We start from the raw sequence: 19,526 nt of genomic DNA, 5'->3' as shown, positions 1-19,526 counted from the left end.
CAATAGCTCAAACTTTCCTAATGCGAGACCTATTGCATTGCTGTGCTTCTCTCCCCTGCTGCACTCTCCTGCTCTCTAGAGATGTGGCCTAACGACCAGAGCTGCCATCTAAGTCACGTAAATACAAAACATGTTGCATTCCAAATGCTATAGGTGTCACATTCGCGAAAGTTATAACTATTGGCATTGTAAATGACAAAGCTATCAATTTAGCTATTTTAAAAACCAACAAATAAATAAAATATTTGTCATTTACAAGACCAATAGCTCCAACTTTTCTAATGCGAGGCCTATTGCATTTCCAGTGCTTGTTCAGTTACCTGCTCCTTCCGGGTCACGATGCACCACAGTCACGTTTGTCATCAGGCTTCTTGTTCGGTGGAATCATCTGGTTTCTTTTGTTCGGTTTGTGGTCGAATTTCACAGCTCTTCTCCTATTTTTGACTGCGTCTGCAAAAGATAAAAAATAACTATTAAAGTATTGCGTCCAGCATTAATGGTATAACGCACTCTTGCGCTTAGCATTAACAATTTCTTCTGAGTATTACTTATCTAATCATAGTCATCACGGCTTTGGAGATCCCACTTTCTTTGTGCGCATTGTAGAAGAAGCTGTAATAAAGAAAGCAGCTTATTAATGTCTCCCGAGGGTTTAGGGAGATGTATATCACGTAGCACTGCATATTTTTGCATGTTTCTTTTTGTTTAAAATAAGAGGATTATCTAAAGGAATATTTACAGTCTTCTGAACCTCTTATGGATTTGTTGACCTTTTTGGGCTATTCTTGTTTCCCTGCTATATCTTGAATTTAGGTGGGTGTTTACACTGTTACATGTATTTACACACCTCTATTCAATCTACTGAGTTGGGTATACAGAATATTTGTTTTTCCATTTTATAGATTGCACACGGCTCCTGTACACACACTGAATTAGATTTTGAAGAGGGGAATTGAACAGGTAGTTCATACAATTAATACATAGATTCCTAGCCTTAAGTTGCGTGTAGTAATAAAATAGTCATGCACGCTGTGAGCCACGTCTGGCCATACCCTTCCTTCCCACTTAGGGCAACAAAAGCAAAAGGAACAAATGATGGACGGAATGCTGAACAATGCAAACATTCCCCCAGTCACAAAGATCTGGGTTTAATCCATTGTTCTTTTGCTCACTAACCCACCCCAGTTTGGACCCAGCCGTTGCTCCCTTGCTCACTTTGCCACCGGATTCAAGCTTGCCTAGCTGGTGAGGGGTGTTACCCTTAAACCGATCCCAGGATGCCTGTTTTTGGTCCAGGGAAGATCTGGCTTGGCAGTTCCGGCTGGACTGTTACAATTAGGAGCAGGGTCTAAGACTGATTTGCATATGGATGGGTCTGAACTGAGGTGATGAAGTGATCAAAAGAACAATGATGGATTCAACCCAGATCTAATAGTGACTGGGGGGGATTGTTTGAAAAGTTTCAGCGCACTAGCCATCATCTCATTGTGTATGCTGATTCAAGCGTGGGCAAGCTTGCTACACAAATGAGGTAAGTCCTAGTTGATGTATGATATAAAGATAAGTAGCAACAAAGGAGTGGGTCACTACGCTCTAGGAAAAAGCTAAATTCCTACAATATGCTAAAGATTGAGAAAAGAGGAAATTCATGGGCATTAGAATTGATTAGGTAGTATTTCGTTTTTGATATTTCCTTCTGTGTTTTGCCATTTTTTTTGCGTTTTGTCATTTTTTTGCGATTTGTGAAGAAAATGTAGGTAAACTAGTATATTTCCACATTTATTTAATCATGAAATCTATCATTGTGTTTAAATGGCTGAGGGGTACCAACACATGCCCATTTGCGAGGTGTTTAACGGTCATTAGAAAATCTTTACCACTTTTTTTTTATTTCCCTACATGTTACTCTGGCCTGGACGTCATGGCTGGCTGCAGTCTCTACTATTGCACACCTGATGGAACGAGGACTCCACCACAGCCAATGCCCTGCAGGTAGCAACTGAGAATGTTTCAGTGTAGCTGCTAACACAATCCATCGACACATGCACTCTTGAGAGAGAGAGAGAGAAACTTGTTTATTTAGACCATAGTCTTTTAAACAATACAATCAAAATGCAAACAGAATCGGACAAAGTACGAGCAGACAAAATATTCCTACGTCATAAATAGTTAAAATTCATATTTGTTAAAAAGAAAAAAGAGAAGGTTTAAATAGGGTAACACCTCCTGATACACAATTCATTAAACCCAAATTTTACCAAAGTTTTCACATATCTGGAAGAATAAAAAGACAGATTTAAACTTTATAAAAGGCTTAAAAGAACTTAAAATCAGTGCCCATCCTTCGATATCTCCCTTCCAAAATCTTTTACAGCCTTCAGGAATTTGCCCAATGCGATTGCAATTTCTAGCGAATGCATATCTGTTAGTAAGCATATCGCATGGGCACGTGTAAATGTCTTAAGTGATAGGAATATAGGACGTAAAAACAATTTCCTTAAATCCTGTACAAATGTGCAATCAAGCAAAATGTGCAACATATCGTTTCTTATACCACGCCCACACTTACAATTACCTTCTGGGGTAATCAGTACAGATTTTAATTTCCCGTCTATCTTCCAGGGGTTGATCCCAACCCGGGTCCTTAATATTTCATGTCGTAACCCTTGGTTAGGCAATATTTCCAGATAAGGGAACCAGCCTTCATTTACCCATGAGATCTTTAACCACTGGACCGACTTTTTCTCCTGAATGTAATTTAGGTCCTGTGCCCTTGAGAGCGACTGGCCTTGTTCCCTAAGTGTTTTCTTTGTAAAGTGGCCTATCAGGGCGTTATGGATAGATCTCAATTTAAGACGCCCTGATACTTTCTGGAGAGTCTTTCTCACCTCCTTTGCCCAGCCAAGATTGCTTGTCTGGATTTCCTCTCCACACCATTGTGAGACCTTAGGTGTCACTCCTGGGTCTTGGCGCTTCCAGAATCTTGCTAGGGCCATTTGAGATTGTACACTCCAAGAAATCAGCCCTAGTTCCATTCTGATTGCTTGAACCATTGTACAATTTGGTAAAGACAATAACATTTAAAAAAAAAATCCCTCTTCCTGATCCCACGTATGTTTACCGCTCAAGTATAACACTTCAGCCCCATACAATACTTGGGGGGGGGGATCATTGCTTCAAATGCCTTTATCATTGGTTTATGTGTCATGTCTCCATATTCTTTATTAAACTTTTTTAGCCCACAAGTGGATGAGAATACTTTTGCCTTTTGAGCCTCCAAATGGGTGCGCCATTTTAGTGCACTGTCAAACCAGAGGCCTAAATATCTATATTCATTAACTGTCTCTAGTTTATCATCACCCAAAAACCAATTGAAATTTTTCTTACTCTTCCCAAAACATAAAACCTTAGTTTTCTCCCTATTTACAGTCAGTATTTTCCTATCACAATAGTGTTTAAAAGCGGTTAATTTCCTTTGAAGTCCTATTTCAGTTTGATCCATGATCACTAAGTCATCAGCATAAAGAAGGCAAGGGACTTTATGGCCATTCATTTTTGGACTTGCACTTCTTTCTACTTCAAGAGCAGCGGGGAGATCTGCCAAAAAGATTGAAAATAACAGGGGTGCCAAGACGCACCCCTGTCTAAGTCTGTTCCCTACTAGTATCTTGTGAGTTAGTGCCCCCTGCATATCTCTAATTACCTGGGCCCAGTTTCCACTGTGAAGCTCTTTTAGGATCATCAACAAACCAACCGGTAATCCATACTTTGACATATCTTCCCAAAGTTTATTTCGATCCACAGAGTCGAACGCTGCCCTAAAATCGACAAAACAACAATGTAGCTTCCCATTTTGTTCTATCGATTTCCGGGCCAGGGCCCATAGGGCGAAGCAGTGATCTATTGTAGAGTGGCCTTCTTTAAAACCACCTTGTTCCACTAGGATAATTGCTCTCTCTTCTGCCCAAATCTTTATTCTACCCAATATTATCTTAGCAAACATTTTCTCTCCAATATCGAGTAGATTAATTAATCTATAGTTCTTTGGTGCATTAACGTCCCCTTTTTTATGGATCGGCCTAATTATCGCACCCTTCCAAGTACTACGTATTATTCCTGATTTTAGAATTACTGAAAACATGTTAGAGAAAAATTCCGCCCACCATGGTGTTCGTGACTTAATTATCAGTGCTGGCAGGTTGTCTGGACCAGCGGCTCTTGTTAAGTTATGGGTCTTTATCGTATTCAGTACATTTTCTACTGAGAAGTCAGGTTTTAGATCGTCTACTTGACCTCTCCAGTTCCCCTGCAGTTCCTCTTCAATTTCTCTCCCCGCTGGGTATAGTTCTTTCAGGTAAACCTCCCAAGCACCCTCTTCTACCACACAGATCATTGAAGCGGCTGAGGCCTCTGATACTGAACGGACTAGTTTCCAGAACTGCTGTATGTTCTTGGATTCTATTGCCTCCAGAAGTTTCCCACAACAGGTATCCTTATGAGCTCTTCTTGTACTATTAAAAGCATTATATAATCTTTCTTTAATTTGGCGAGGCTTTCTGCTCTAGCCTTATCATATTTTTTACGCAGACTGCGTTGTTCCCTCCTTATTTCTCTTTTCTTATTTAGACATTCCATATTAAACCAATTGCCTTTCTTAACCTGTGTGATTTGACTGCTCTTGCTGGCCTTTACATCTGTTCTAAGTTTAACCTTAATGCTTTGTACCACTTGATTTATTTTATCAACATACCAGGCCAAGTCTAAACCAGCTGCACATCCTAGGGGTATCTTTTGTTGGAGCCTGGTTAACTTTTCTATATATTCTTCAGTTAGCCGTGTTGAGATTCGCCTAGGATAATCCATCTGTTGTATAATTACCTTCTCGGTGACAGTTTCGTTAGGATAGGCCAGCACCAATTCTAAGGTGTTGTGGTCGCTATCTTCTGTATGGTTTACCCTGAACCCCTTTATTAAATTGAATTTCCATGCTGGCATGAACACATAATCTATGGAGCAATATTGTGACCCTTGTTTAAAAGTTTTCTTAGCCGGGCGGTCTTGTGGGAACCTACCATTCAAACAGAAAAGGCTCTTGGTCGCTAGATAGTTCCCCAAGTTTACATCATTCAAAGAGCATGAACTTTCGGGGAACTTTGCTTCCATTATATCGTTTGATTCTAAAATTTCCAGATACATGAGATCAAGCCGCTTAGGGTTAAGTTTAAGGGGGACAACCACCTACCGGCCAGGCACACTCCTGAGGTCACGCTGCGAGCTGCTCCTGCTCCTGCTCCTGGGTGGGGAACGCTGTATGTCTCGCCGCCGCTGCTCCATCCTGGCGGCTGGAGACTACAGCTCCCAGTGAGCTTTGCGGGCACTTCCTGCCTCCCGCCTTCTTCGCGCCCGGAGGCGCTACAAAGCAGGGACGCTCCCTCGGTGGAGCGGGGGACAACCACCTACCGGCCAGGCACACTCCTGAGGTCACGCTGCAAGCTGCTCCTGCTCCTGCTCCTGGGTGGGGAACGCTGTGTGTCTTGCCGCCGCTGCTCCATCCTGGTGGCTGGAGACTACAGCTCCCAGTGAGCTTTGCGGGCACTTCCTGCCTCCCGCCTTCTTCGCGCCCGGAGGCGCTACAAAGCAGGGACGCTTCCTCCACGTCGCAGACGCGCGCAGCCCGGCGCCGGGCGGAGCCGGGCCACCGCTCTTTCATCCATCACTTCTGGCCCAAGGGCTCGGGTCTACCTGTGGGTCTTGAGGTCAACATGTCAACCCGCTCTGGTAAAGCTTTGAGGGGTGGGGGTGAAAGTGCCACGGGGAGTACAATGATTGGCACAATGGACAAATTCATCACTAGGGTAGCTGCCGTCATCGAAAAGGAGATTGTGATGACGGAACGTCGCCTCTCACAAGACTCCTTTCCTTCCAAACGCTCTTCCTTGGGAGCTGTTGCACATGCCTTGTCCCCAATCTCCACACAATCCTGAGAATCTGTCCGGAGTGCCACGGATAGTAGCTATAGTGGCAGGTATTGACAGGATGGAAAGCCTAATAACCAATCCCCTTCCCTCTAGCCCTAGCCTAGTTGCTGCAGAGCCTTGCCCTGCTCCACTTACAGCTACCCCCCCCTGGTCACAATCTCCAATTCTCTACCCAGGTTCCCACACTAGGCCAGAAACCGTTGCCTCAGGCACGAGCTTGTCGGGCACATAAGAAAAGAAAAAGGGTCATTAGCACACGGAAGGGAAGTTATTCCTCGCTTTATAAGCGTCCTAGGATACAGTCCCAGAAAGGTCCTACGCATCCAGAAGATGGAGGGCCAGAACCATCAGGGAGCATTACCCCACCAGTACCAGCGGCTGAAACCCCACTGTCTCACTACTCGGTCCCGCCACTATCTACACCCTCAAACGAGGGGCCCTTTTTTGAGCCCTTCGAGAAATTGGTCAAGTCTTTGCTGGTACCACTTTTAGACCAAGTCAAAAGTCTGGGGGATAGGCTAGACAAATTCGAACAGACCACCCGGGACAATTTTTTCTCCTTGAAAACCCTTTTTAAACTGCAGTCAAGGCTCAGGGAGGATACTGCAGATGGGAACGAAGGGAAAAGGGATTCTGTAGGCTTAGCAAAGGAACACACACCGGCATTGTCCGCTCATGCACAAGCCTCTGGGATGGCTATAACATCAGCACCCCTAGCTAGTGCTAAACCGGCAAAGCCGACTACTATTACCCATGTTGTCCAGGTCCACAATAGTACCCCCTCAGCAGTGAGCCCACCTAAGTCTAACCCTGTCCAAAAAAAGCGGCAAGAAGGAGGGGCTGGTTCCAAATCTAAACCATTGGCTACTCCATCCGCTGAAGCCAGAGGAGTAGCCACGGCTCCAAAGGCAAATATAACTACTTGTCCACCCAAAAATCCAACTCCAGTGGTTATACCACAAAAGGTGGTACGGAAGTGTCCCCCAGTCAATCTCCCCCCTGAGTGTCAACCATACGTTGTTGTCCTTATCAAGGTACCACCTCTGAAGGACACCCAGCAGGAAAGTCACCAGGCACTGAAGAACAAGGTCATTCACTGGTTGCAAGTCAACAGACCCCTTCCATTGGGTGTGGATGGCTTGATCCTCGGTGTACGCAGGGTGGGCTGGATTGGTGAGGAGAAAAAATCATTTGAGGGGGACTGTGTGGTGGTGAATTTCCAAGACTTAAGAGCTGCCCACTCAATATGTAGTTTAGGGCAGGCCACGGCCGGTCCCGGAGTTGAAGCAGTTGATCTAACATTCTTCTACCCGCGGACGGTCACAAACCCCCCAGCTACCCATCCCGTGTTCCCAACCCAAAATAGTTCTTACGGCCAATGGCACCCAGTAACAACTGTAGCGCAGTTGCATGCAGCCTTGCCATCGCCGAGCTGGGGCACCAGGGGTTATTGACTTTTCGACCCCCGTGAGGAGGTTCGGGTGGCCCGGTGTTCCGATGCCCAGTCCCCTCTAACTGCCAAATCTAAAGATCCCTCAACCCTACCAGGCGAACAGGCTGTTTTAGTGGACACAGGGGAATTAAGGGAAGGGAGGGTGTCACTTGAGCCTGCCATTGTCTGCCCTATTATGGGAGAGGTAGACCTATCTGGTCCTGTCGGGCCCGGCAGCATTGCGGCTGTGGCGGACCCACTTATTAGGGTTCTCAGCTGGAATGTGGTTGGTCTCGACAGGAAGCTGGCCCTGCCTGACTGGAACTTACTTGTGGAGCAGTACTCCATATGCCTGTTCCAGGAAACATGGAGTAAGGTGCCCGTACACAAGGCAGGATATTCTACCCACCACTTACCGGCTGTCCACTCAGAGACTGGTAGAGGTCGCCCTTCGGGTGGCCTCCTCATCTGGGTAGCCTCCACTCTTAATTGTAGGGTGGTGGAGCAGGACACTAAATGCCCGGACCTACTTAACATCACCCTGAAAAACCCTAAGGGACATGTTTTCTTAAACATTTTTAACATCTATGCCCGAGGTATGAAGGGGGGTAGAGAATCCCCAACCATAGCCCGTCTGGAGGCTTTGCTTCGATCCTCTCCACATAAACACTGTACCTTGGTTGCGGGTGACTTCAATTGCACCTTTGAGCCCCTTAGCCTTGAAGCCACACAAGATCAAGAGGACAATGACAATAGGTAGGGGATACCAGCTTTAGAGCTCAGCCCAATTAAAAAATGGACGGAAGTAGTGCTCCAGGTTAATTCCCTACTAATGGAGTTTGACCTGAGGGTCCTTAACGGCAGGACCAGTTCCGATAAAAAGGGAGCCCATACATACAATAGGCCCGCGCACACGTCAATAATCGATTATTTTCTTCTTGACGTTCACCTATGGAGCATGGTAAAAGATATGGTGATTATACCCTCTGTTGAGAGTGATCACAACCTCCTCTCGCTTACCCTGACCCATAGGTGGCTAGATGGCACTGGGAGCAGAACCACTTGTATCCCCGCCCCGGATATGTCTTTAGTCTCTAACTGCGGTCGACGGCTAAAGTGGGCCAAGCTGTAGCTTTCAGTGGAGAAAATATCCTCCATAACGCAGCTTTTAGCTGTAGCCCTAGAAAATCTCGAGTCTCCTGTGGGTGGGCTGACGGAGGTTCCTGCCAGGTTCTGTAGCCTAACCCAGGCCCTTAGTGACCTTTTTATTGTCCCAGTTAGTGCCAAAAGGAAGAAACCACGTCCCCGGGCTAGACAAGGCTGGTTTATTCACAAATGCAGGGAGGCGAAGACACTGCTTGTAGAAGCAGTTAAATCCAAATCACTAATTAGGACCAGGGAGGCCAGAAGGCTATACTCTCACTGTCAAAAAAACGCTAAGAAGGAGTGGGAGGATAATTACTGGCAGGACCTCTTGGCTGCAAGTCGAGGGAGAGATGCCAAAGGGTTCTGGGACTTGGTGGGCAGTAGGAATCGCCCTGATGATACCCTAAGGCCCTGCACTATCACTGCCCAGGCGTGGTTCAACCATTTTAAGGCACTTTATTCTGCCGTTGAAGGTACACTTAACGATCCCTTCATCCTTCCCCCCCTATACTTTAGATAGAGATACAGACCTTTTCTCCGCACGGGAGGTCATGAACTTGATTAAAACTCTTACACCACAAAAAGCTGCTGGCCCGGACGGGTTGCCAGGGGACCTCCTTCGAGTCTTTCCAAGTGAATGGGGGATACTGATCTCGGCCCTACTTAATGCTATTATCGAGGGAGGATCATTGCCAGAGTCCTGGAAAGGGGCAGAGGTAGTCCCAATTTTTAAAAAGGGTTGCCGGGATCTACCAGGGAACTATATGCCTATAAGCCTTATAGACTCAACCAAGAAGGTGGCGGGAAAAGCTATTCTGGGGAGGATTTTGCAATGGGTGGATGATAACCACATATTGTCTGATATGCAAGCCGGGTTTCGTTCAGGCACAGGAACCATTGAACAAGTCTTTAGGCTCCTGTTACTTTACTGGAAGGTGGTGGAGCTGGGCAAGGGCAGTCTTTATTTAGCCTTTATAGACTTGAAGACTGCCTTTGACCTGGTTCCTAGGGAGGAACTGTGGAGGGTGTTGTATGGTCTTGGGATGCCCCCCTATATCTTAAACCTCCTTATTAAACTGCATAAATCCAACTATGCCCAGGTTAGATGGGGGTTGAACGGAGAAAAGACTGATAAGATCCAGGTCGTGAGGGGTGTCCGGCAGGGCTGTGTTCTGGCTCCCACCCTATTCTCCCTCTATGTGAATGGGGTTGTAGAGCACCTCTTTGGCGAGCCAGCAGACGCCCCCACACTGGGTGGCGTAAAGATCCCAACTTTGTTGTTTGCCGACGACACCCTTCTCATTTCAAAGACCCCCCAAGGCCTTCAGAAGCTCCTGAACCGCTTCCAGGATTTTTGCACAAACAGAGGACTTGTCATTAATGTGGACAAAACGAGTACCTAATCATGCACCCCCCCGTAAACTTGGCCGCCTCCCGACCCTGAACTCTATCCCCCTTGAAAGAGTGGCAGAATTTGACTATCTGGGAATCCGTTTGAGTGATGTCATGAGCTGGACCCCCCACATCAACAAGATGACTGTTGGCCACAAAAGGGTGGGGGGAGCCTTGCTAAAGGAGTACAACAACTCATCCAAACACTGTGTAGCTCCGATAATAGACATCTATAAAGCCCGAGCTGTATCCGCATCACTCTATGGAGCTGAGCTTTGGGGCCTAGGCAACATGGAGTCTCTGACTAAGGCAGAGAATAAATTCATCAAGGACCTCCTGCCTATCCCGATGAGTACCCCGACAGTTCCGGTGCTATTGGACGCGGGTTGCAAATCAATCAAGGATCAGGCCCGCCTTCGACCTCTCCTGCTTTGGGCTCGCCTGTGGAGGGTCCCGGAACTAAAATTTTACGCAGACGGGCTGGCAGAGGTGATGCGTTCGGACGGTTGGCAGAAGATTAAATGGCTTAGGGACATTAAACATCTGCTAGGGGACCTGGGGTTGGGGTCTTGTTGGTCCACCCACTCAGCTCCCCCAAAGGATACCCTAAAAAAATTATATTGGGAATGGGTTTCTGCCAAGCTCATAAGCAACCAGCGTCACTGTAATTCCACCGCAGCATACCTGAAAATCAAAGACGTTGTTGCCTTTGAGCCCTATCTGGACATTATTACCATCGCCATGGATCGGGCTCTTTATATCAAATTCAGACTAGGGACTCTACCCCTTGCTGACCTTCTTTCTAGATGGAATATGTCTAAGCAGGCATCACGCCATTGCGCCCTATGTACTGACAGACCCGAAACCGTGGCACACTTTCTCTTTGAATGCCCGGACTATGCGCGTCCTAGATCCCACTGGCTGAAACCACTCTGTAGAGAATTGGGTACTCGTCAGTATCTGGTGGCTCTAAGGATTCTATTAACAGATACAGCCCCTCCCATTGTTTGTGCCGTATCCAAATTTTTAAAATGGGCCTGGTTGATCTGCCAAAAAAGACTGTCTATATCAATTTAATTCTTTTTTAACTAATTTATTCCGATTAATTGCTATTTTTATCTGTCTGATTTTAATGTACAGTCTCCCTTACGATGTGCTGTTTTATATTTTTCTCTTGTAATGCTTTTATGATATATGCATATCGAAATAAAGCAATCAACCAACCAAGGGTTAAGTTTATGATTAAAATCTCCTACCAACAAAATCAAATCTGAATCGTACTTTTCATACAATAGATCTAAGTCATTCTTAAATTTTCCCATTTCAACTCCATATTCAACCTGGGTACCCCATTGCATGTACACATTGAAAAGCAACACAGTTTCATACTTGTTACCAGCAGCGGATAGGGTTATTCTACAGCAGAGTAGCCATTTACATGTTACAGTGAGCTTGGACACCTTTTTCACCAGTTTTGTAGATATTAGCGTCAATAGACCCCCCGCCGGGCGTCCTGAACTAGATTTTACAGCCGGTCGGTAAGCTTGACGGAACCCTTTCACTATGGGGGGCTCACCACATAGCCAGGTCTCCTGGATACAAAGGATCATATTATTTTTTGCTAGTTCTTTTAACCGTTCAAGTTTTATCTGATTTCCTAGCCCATTTATATTCCAGGAGACTACCTTTAGGCCACATGGCTGCCCAGTTACCTATTCCACATCGCTAAGGGGCCCGTACCTATTTGAGTCCTCTAAGTACTGCTTGGAAGATCCTGGGGGGCTAGTGTTAAGGCTCCAATTCTTCCAAGAGTCCTCAGGAGCAGAGTTATTTATTATAATATTAAGGTTTCCCGAGCTTAGCCCTGCACCTCTTTCTAACAATCTTACTTGGCGTTTACCTAGCCCAGCATGGTGCTTTAAAAAAGCTTTGCCTTGCGGTAACTTTTCTTCTGCCCCTATTTCTTTAATCGGTACTAACCGAATCCCTGCTTTTAGTATCTCACTTTCTGCTCTCTCAATAGCGTTTTTTACCAAGTCAGAGTAAACTTGAACCTTGGTAAACTCTTTTCCATCGGGCGTTGCTTGAAAGCCCACCTGGCGAAGATATTTTGTGCCGATCCCTTTCAAGTTAGGGCAGTGGGCGAATGAATTAAGAAGAAGTGATCTATTTAAATAGGAGCTCTTCTTCATTTTTTTTCCCGCCCCTTCCCATTTTTACTTGCTCAAAATACAGCCATTGGTTTCCTCTTAGCTCCATACCTTTTGATTTTGGCTCGCTATGAAGTTGTTGTGTGTTAGTTTTAACTTCTATAGCATTCTCGTTGTTTTGCTTCCCCTTATCTAGGAAAAAGCTAAATTCCTACAATATGCTAAAGATTGAGAAAAGAGGAAATTCATGGGCATTAGAATTGATTAGGTAGTATTTCGTTTTTGATATTTCCTTCTGTGTTTTGCCATTTTTTTTGCGTTTTGTCATTTTTTTGCGATTTGTGAAGAAAATGTAGCTAAACTAGTATATTTCCACATTTATTTAATCATGAAATCTATCATTGTGTTTAAATGGCTGAGGGGTACCAACACATGCCCATTTGCGAGGTGTTTTACGGTCATTAGAAAATCTTTACCACTTTTTTTAAATTTCCCTACATGTTACTCTGGCCTGGACGTCATGGCTGGCTGCAGTCTCTGCTATTGCACACCTGATGGAACGAGGACTCCACCACAGCCAATGCCCTGCAGGTAGCAACTGAGAATGTTTCAGTGTAGCTGCTAACACAATCCATTGACACATGCACTCACCATTGTCAACTCTACTGGCCATGCCTCGGTGACTCCCAAGGAGGTTAGCCAACAGCCTTCTCACCTGCTCACATACTATTCTATTCCTCATTGGCACATCAACACACATAACAGCGTACCTTGAGAAGCCATCTGAAATTGTTGTGTGCTCCCCCAACCGTAGTGATAGACACAGATACTCAAGCGCACACATGTTCAGGCGCACATTCATGTGCACACAAACTCACATTCACACATAACATGTAAATCTGGGAGCGCATGTTCACTCCTTGTGGGGCCTTGGCACTTTGTAACATGTTTACCGTTACCCTGCTTAATGATACTCATTTCTGAGCCTCTGAAGTAAAGTCTGACGAGACTCTCTTAGATTCGAACCTGTGACAGTGAGATCAGCACAGATTTCTGCACACAGATTAATGTGCACACAGTTATCCGCAAACTTGTTGCCAATGCAGCTAACATTCTACCTGGAGAAGCCATTCATTTGGCTATTTAAGACGATGAACTAATGGTTTGCCAGTGCATTACATTCTGAAATGCTGGGTGCTGCATCAGCCGCAGCGACGCACACAGGCATGTGCACATATACAGACACAACTCTTGTGCGCACACACTCACTTGAACGCATAGCATTATATAATGTGTTTTTGAAATGTATGTTACACCCTGTTTGTATCTTGGAACTGTGTTACATATTTACTTTTACCTAACTCAATGCTACTTATTTTATCAACCTCAGTAGGATGAGAGGTCGAGTTGACCTGCCAGGATTCAAGCAAACCTGTATCCATGAAGTCAAACACAGATTCCTGCACACTTACACACAGTTATGAGCACACTCCCTAACTAATGCTCGCACATAAATAAGCTAACAGTAACACTCATTTAGAACCACGTTGACGTGCACACTCACTCACACGTACACAAACTCACTTGCACACAATTATGTGCGCCACCGCCACACTCACATGCATACATGTGTACACAAACTGATGTGCACTGCACACACATGTATATCCACACACGCGCACGCAGGCACACACGCACAAGTGCAGACTGCCTCAACATTCAAGACTTTTTGTTTGCTTAGTGGTTACACTGTATCTGTGGGAGCAGAGCAGCAGTTCCCGTCTTTGTCCCAGTCACCCGACCGACCTGTCACTGCTTGAAACCAGCAGGGAACTCTGGGATGAAAGACCCAACCATCTGTTGGATTAATGGACAGCAGCAATGACGGAGCAGGATTTCTAGGTCTAGGACTCCTTAGATCTGTGGCCAGAATCTGCCTTACTGCCCCCCCCCCCCCCCCCCCCCCCCCCCGCGCACCCCTCTCTTCACGTAGCATCAGGCAGGCCCAGACGACTCAAACAGGACAAGGAGTGCCTCGTGGGCGAGCCCGGCTATTAGTATCTGAATGAATTTCGTCGGGTCACTGGGGTCACAATGATTCGGGCCTCCAGCGCGCGGCGCAGCAGCCATTTACTGCTGGATTTTCCTACCCAACTAGCGGTCAGGGAGCATGCTCTTTCTGTCTACGAGGACCCAATGCCCGCTTGCTGCACTGCTGCCCCCGCAGTTGATTATGAACACCTGTTCGGCAGAGCACACAGGGCCGCAGACTTCGCCCGGCAGCTGTCGGTGTCACACATGGAAGTCGCCGGGTGGGAACAGGGGCCAGGAGGACGCTGCCACGCGGTCGGCGACGCCGCGTCCAGCCTCAATGTTCTGCTAACGAGAGCAATTGTTCACGGAATTGCGGCTGAGACCCAGCAGGTCATCCCACAATGCGGTGTAAATGTTTACATGGATTTATCTGCATAACAATTCACAGAATATGTGCGCATCCAGTGAGTCAGAGCAGTGAAGGCAGCGAGGAGGGCTCGACCTAGCTGAGGGGCTCTGGGAACAGAGGAGGCGAAATATTAGCAGCAGCTGTGGCTCTTCAACGCGCGCGCACATCTCTCCTAGTTGCATTTCTATTTTCCTATCAGCTACATCCCCCACATCTCTCTCCCCCCCTCTCTCTCTCATTCTCGTTCTTTAGTTGTCTTGCTCTTCCACTCTGTTTTTTCCGTCGTTGTGTCTCGCTCTTTGCCGTTCTTTGTTTATGTCTATCTCTCCTATATCTCTTTTCTCCCTCTCCTTCTGTGTCTCACCAGAATCGGCACTTTCCCCATCACAGGCTCACTGTCATCTTCCATGTCTCACACACATCATCTATATATTTCTCTCCTCATCTGTGCATTTTCTCCCTCTTTCCTTCCTCTCCACACACATCGTACAAACACACATGCATAACAAGTTTTTCTTTCCCTCTGTGCCGACCTGTCCCTTCTTACCACTTCCTAACAAACACACCTGCAGCTAGACCATGAAGAAGGTGCGCATGTGCAAAATAGGTTGGCATTCCTCTGGGGCCCATTTATGCCCCTGGTTGTCTGGTAGTGCACATTTTATGGCTTGTTTTCCATACTGAGAGTATGGCAGGAAACAGGTCTTGCTATTTTTTCAATTATATTCTCAGCTAGGAAGCGTAAATGTCCACTAACTGATGAGAAATGTACTCCGCACATCTGCGCTAATCACTGCAAAGGCTTGTGTTTAAGTTCGTAAATCTCATAAATGCACCTGCAGAAAGCAATTTTTGCACAGGCATGCATTGCTCATAGTACAAAACACCACTAGAAATGCCAATACTGTTCACTGTTTATTCCCTTAGTTTCCAATTGGGACACATCCCTCACTCAATGTGACACCAAAAGTTTCACTTCATATCTTTTTATTTTTAAATTTTTCATGAGCTAGTTATATTTTTTCTTTGTATCAAACTTCGGTCATGTAATGTACACATATCTTGCTTTGATAACTTTATTTCGGTCAAAGACCAAAAAAGTGCAATAAAATATATACAAGCACAATGATAAAACATAGATACATTGGAATTAAAAAGTTATTAAACTTTGGTTATCAAAGAAATAGTAGAGGGTAAAAAACAGTAGTCCGTTATTTTTTATGAATAAAAACAGTTCTTCTCCGCCATATGCCAAGTAAAAACCGGGAGACGGCAAAAACAATGAGAGGGGCAGTGTCATTAGTTAGCACTCTACAAGCGTGTGCACAGTGTCTGAAACCCAGATTCTTGCATAATGGGATGATCCAGCATTTCCGAATTTCACTGTATGCTGGACAAAAAAAGAGGATATGTACAATGTCAAAGAGCTCTCCAACCCCAACGCCGGAAACAACAACATCACCCCTTCGCAAGACCTCTGCAACTCCCTCGCCTCCTACTTCCACAAGAAGATCGCAGACATACACAACAGCTTCACCACTCAACCGACGAACACCACGACCGAACCACCGCCCCCCGCCACCACCCTCCGCGCCTGGACTCCGATCAGCACCGAAGACACCATCCGCACGATGAACTCCATCCACTCCTGATCTCTGATCGACCCCTGCCCTCATCACGTCTTCAACAAGGCCAACGCTATCATCGCACCCCACCTGCGGGACATCATCAACACCTCCTTCGACACCGCTACCTTCCCGGAGAGCTGGAAGCACGCCAAACTCAGCGCTCTACTCAAGAAGCCATCGGCTGACCCCACCGACCTCAAGAACTACCGCCCCATCTCGCTGCTCCCGTTTCCTGCAAAAGTCATCGAGAAGACCGTCAACAAGCAGCTGGCCGCCTTCCTCGAGACGAACGGATCCCTCGACCCCTCGCAGTCTGGCTTCCGGGCCAACCACAGCACCGAGACCGCCCTGATCGCAGTCACCGATGACATCCGAGCGCTGCTCGACAACGGAGAAACAGCGGCCCTCATCCTCCTCGACCTCTCCGCGGCCTTCGACACCGTCTGCCATCGTACCCTAGTTCAGCAACGTCGGAGTCCAGGAGAAGGCACTGGAGTGGATCATCTCCTTCCTCGCCGGAAGGACACAGAGAGTCCGCCTCCCCCCGTTCAGATCTGAAGCCACCGAGGTCATCTGCGGCGTCCCTCAAGGCTCCTCGCTCAGTCCAACCCTCTTCAACATCTACATGAGCCCCCTCGCAGACATCGCACGCCAGCACAACCTCAACATCATCTCCTATGCCGACGACACCCAGCTGATCCTCTCCCTGACCAACGACCCCGCCACCGCCGGAGCCAACCTTCACGAAGGGATGAAAGAGGTAGCCGAATGGATGAAGAACAGCCGCCTGAAACTGAACTCAGATAAGACGGAAGTCCTCATCCTGGGATCCTCACCCGCCGCTTGGGACGACTCCTGGTGGCCCCACGCCCTAGGCAGCGCACCCAAACCAACAGACCACGCTCGCAACCTGGGCTTCATCCTGGACTCCTCCCTCTCCATGACCAGACAAGTCAACGCCGTCTCCTCGTCGTGCTTCAACATCCTGCGCATGCTACGTAGGATCTTCCAGTGGATCCCCACCGAGACCAGGAAGACGGTCACCCAGGCCCTCGTCACGAGCCGTCTGGACTACGGCAACACCCTCTACGCTGGAACCACCGCCAAACTCCAGAAGAGACTCCAGCGGATCCAGAACGCCTCAGCACGACTCATCCTGGACATCCCCCGTCGCAGCCACATCTCCGGACACCTGAGTATCTGCATTGGCTTCCGATCAACAAGAGAATCACCTTCCGTCTCCTCACCCACGCACACAAAGCCCTACACAGCCAAGGCCCAGGATACCTCAACAGCCGCCTCAACTTCTACGCTCCCAGACGCCAGCTTCGTTCGACCAGCCACGCCCTCGCCGCCGTCCCCCGCATCCGTAGAGCCACCACAGGGGGACGGTCCTTCTCCTACCTCGCCGCCAAGACATGGAACTCCCTCCCCACCCACCTCCGCCTGACCCAGGACCACCTCGCCTTCAGGAAGCAACTCAAGACCTGGCTGTTCGAGCAGTAGCATTTCCCCCCGCTCCCCCCCCCCCCCCAGCGCCTTGAGACCCTCTGGGTAAGTAGTGCGCTATATAAATACGATGATTGATTGATGATTGAATGTCTTCCCTGACGTAATTACAGGCAGGGCAGTTGGCCTTCGTCGTTTTTGCCCATCTGGATGTCAATGCCCCAACCGGTAGAGCCATGCCTCAATTGGATATATAGTTTTCTTGCTAGTGGAGGCTGCACCAGGTCCAGAAACACCTCTGTCCTGTATTCAACTTTTGACACTGCGAGTAAATATATTGTTAAAAATAATTGTTATAAATTAATCCGTATTGATAAACATTGTCTGCGCCATCTTGCTTTTTTTCCAATGCCACACTTTTGTCGTGCACGGCAGCCATTTTAGATGCCTTGACCAGACCCACTCTCTGCACGACGCCGATCGTGACGTCTGTTAACGCTCGATTCGAAGGAAATCAGGAAGTGTTGACCGCCATTTTGATACTGAGCGTCAATATATTGTTAAAAATAATTGTTATAAATTAATCCGTATTGATAAACATTGTCTGCGCCATCTTGCTTTTTTCCCAATGCCACACTTTTGTCGTGCACGGCAGCCATTTTAGATGCCTTGACCAGACCCACTCTCTGCACGCCGCCGATCCTCAGCATGGCTCCCCACCCTCGCAAGCATCTCCCCCACGCATTGGTCACCCCGCTCTCTCTCTTATGCATGGGCCATAAACCTCCCCCCATCTGCGCTGCTCTTCCCTGAGAATCACACCCTGTGCCCGCCCGACACCTCCCTTCCACCCTATTCATTACCGCACCCTCTGACACTCCTCTTCCTTTGTGTCTGATTGTCCAGGCCGGTTCCAGGCTATCACCTAGCCCTGCGGATGTAGTTTATGGCGTCAACTGTAAAGAATCACCCCTCTTCAAAGGAGTTACAGTAGATCAAGGCCCCCACCCCATGAGATCCGTCACACCACATGCGTTCCTACTATCTGATAACGATCCTGGATTGTGATTGGGGAGGGGATTCCCACTGTGAGGGTGTGTGGGACCGAGCCTGAAGCGGAAGATTCCAGGGATGCCTTTTTGTACATCAAAGTCTTCACAATTATGTGTCACATTAAAAATATATAGCACTCCAACAAAGTAGTAGGATTATAACACTTTAATAACTTATAAATATATACAAAGCACCAAAAACAGTAAACACGTTAAAAAAAAAAATGTAAACACAGCAACAATGGTCAGTAGCGGTCTGTTGTGCGAATAGTCCGAAGGCAGCACAACGCGCCGAGATCTGGACGGCACCCCCTTGCCATTCAGCGGTTTTCCGCCCGCTTTTGCTGCACTGTGTCTCGTCAGTAGCGGTCTGTTGTGCGAATAGTCCGAAGGCAGCACAACGCGACGAGATCTGGACGGCACCCAGGTGATGTCCTTTACTTGCCGCACTGGTTTTGGCATCCTACAATGCTGCACCGAAAAACGGCGTGGGGCGCCCCGGGGGGGGGGGGGAGGCGGCGTGAACGGGCCTCCCCAGGTGGAGGCTCGTCTGCTGTAGTGGGGCGCCCTTTTACCATTTCAGTCACCAATCAGCAGTTTTCCACCCGCTTTTGCTGCACTGTGCCTCATCCGCCATTCAGCTGTTTACCGCCCGCTCTTGCGGCTACAGCGTCTCGCTCACCATCTAGTTGAGTTGCGCCCACTCTTGCGGTGCAGCGATAGGCGGCTGCCACAGGACTCTTAAAATGGCGGCCGGCTCTTCGGATTTGGACCTGGTCCACTAAAATGGCCCTGGGACACCTTGGAACTCGGACGCTTGTCTGCTAGGGCTTGGGCCCCATTCTCGAAAGCGTCC

Source organism: Lissotriton vulgaris, chromosome 7, assembly GCF_964263255.1.
Source record: "Lissotriton vulgaris chromosome 7, aLisVul1.2, whole genome shotgun sequence".
NCBI lineage: Eukaryota > Metazoa > Chordata > Amphibia > Caudata > Salamandridae > Lissotriton > Lissotriton vulgaris.
The sequence above is the reverse complement of the archived record's forward strand: the minus strand, read 5'-3'. Positions refer to the sequence as shown.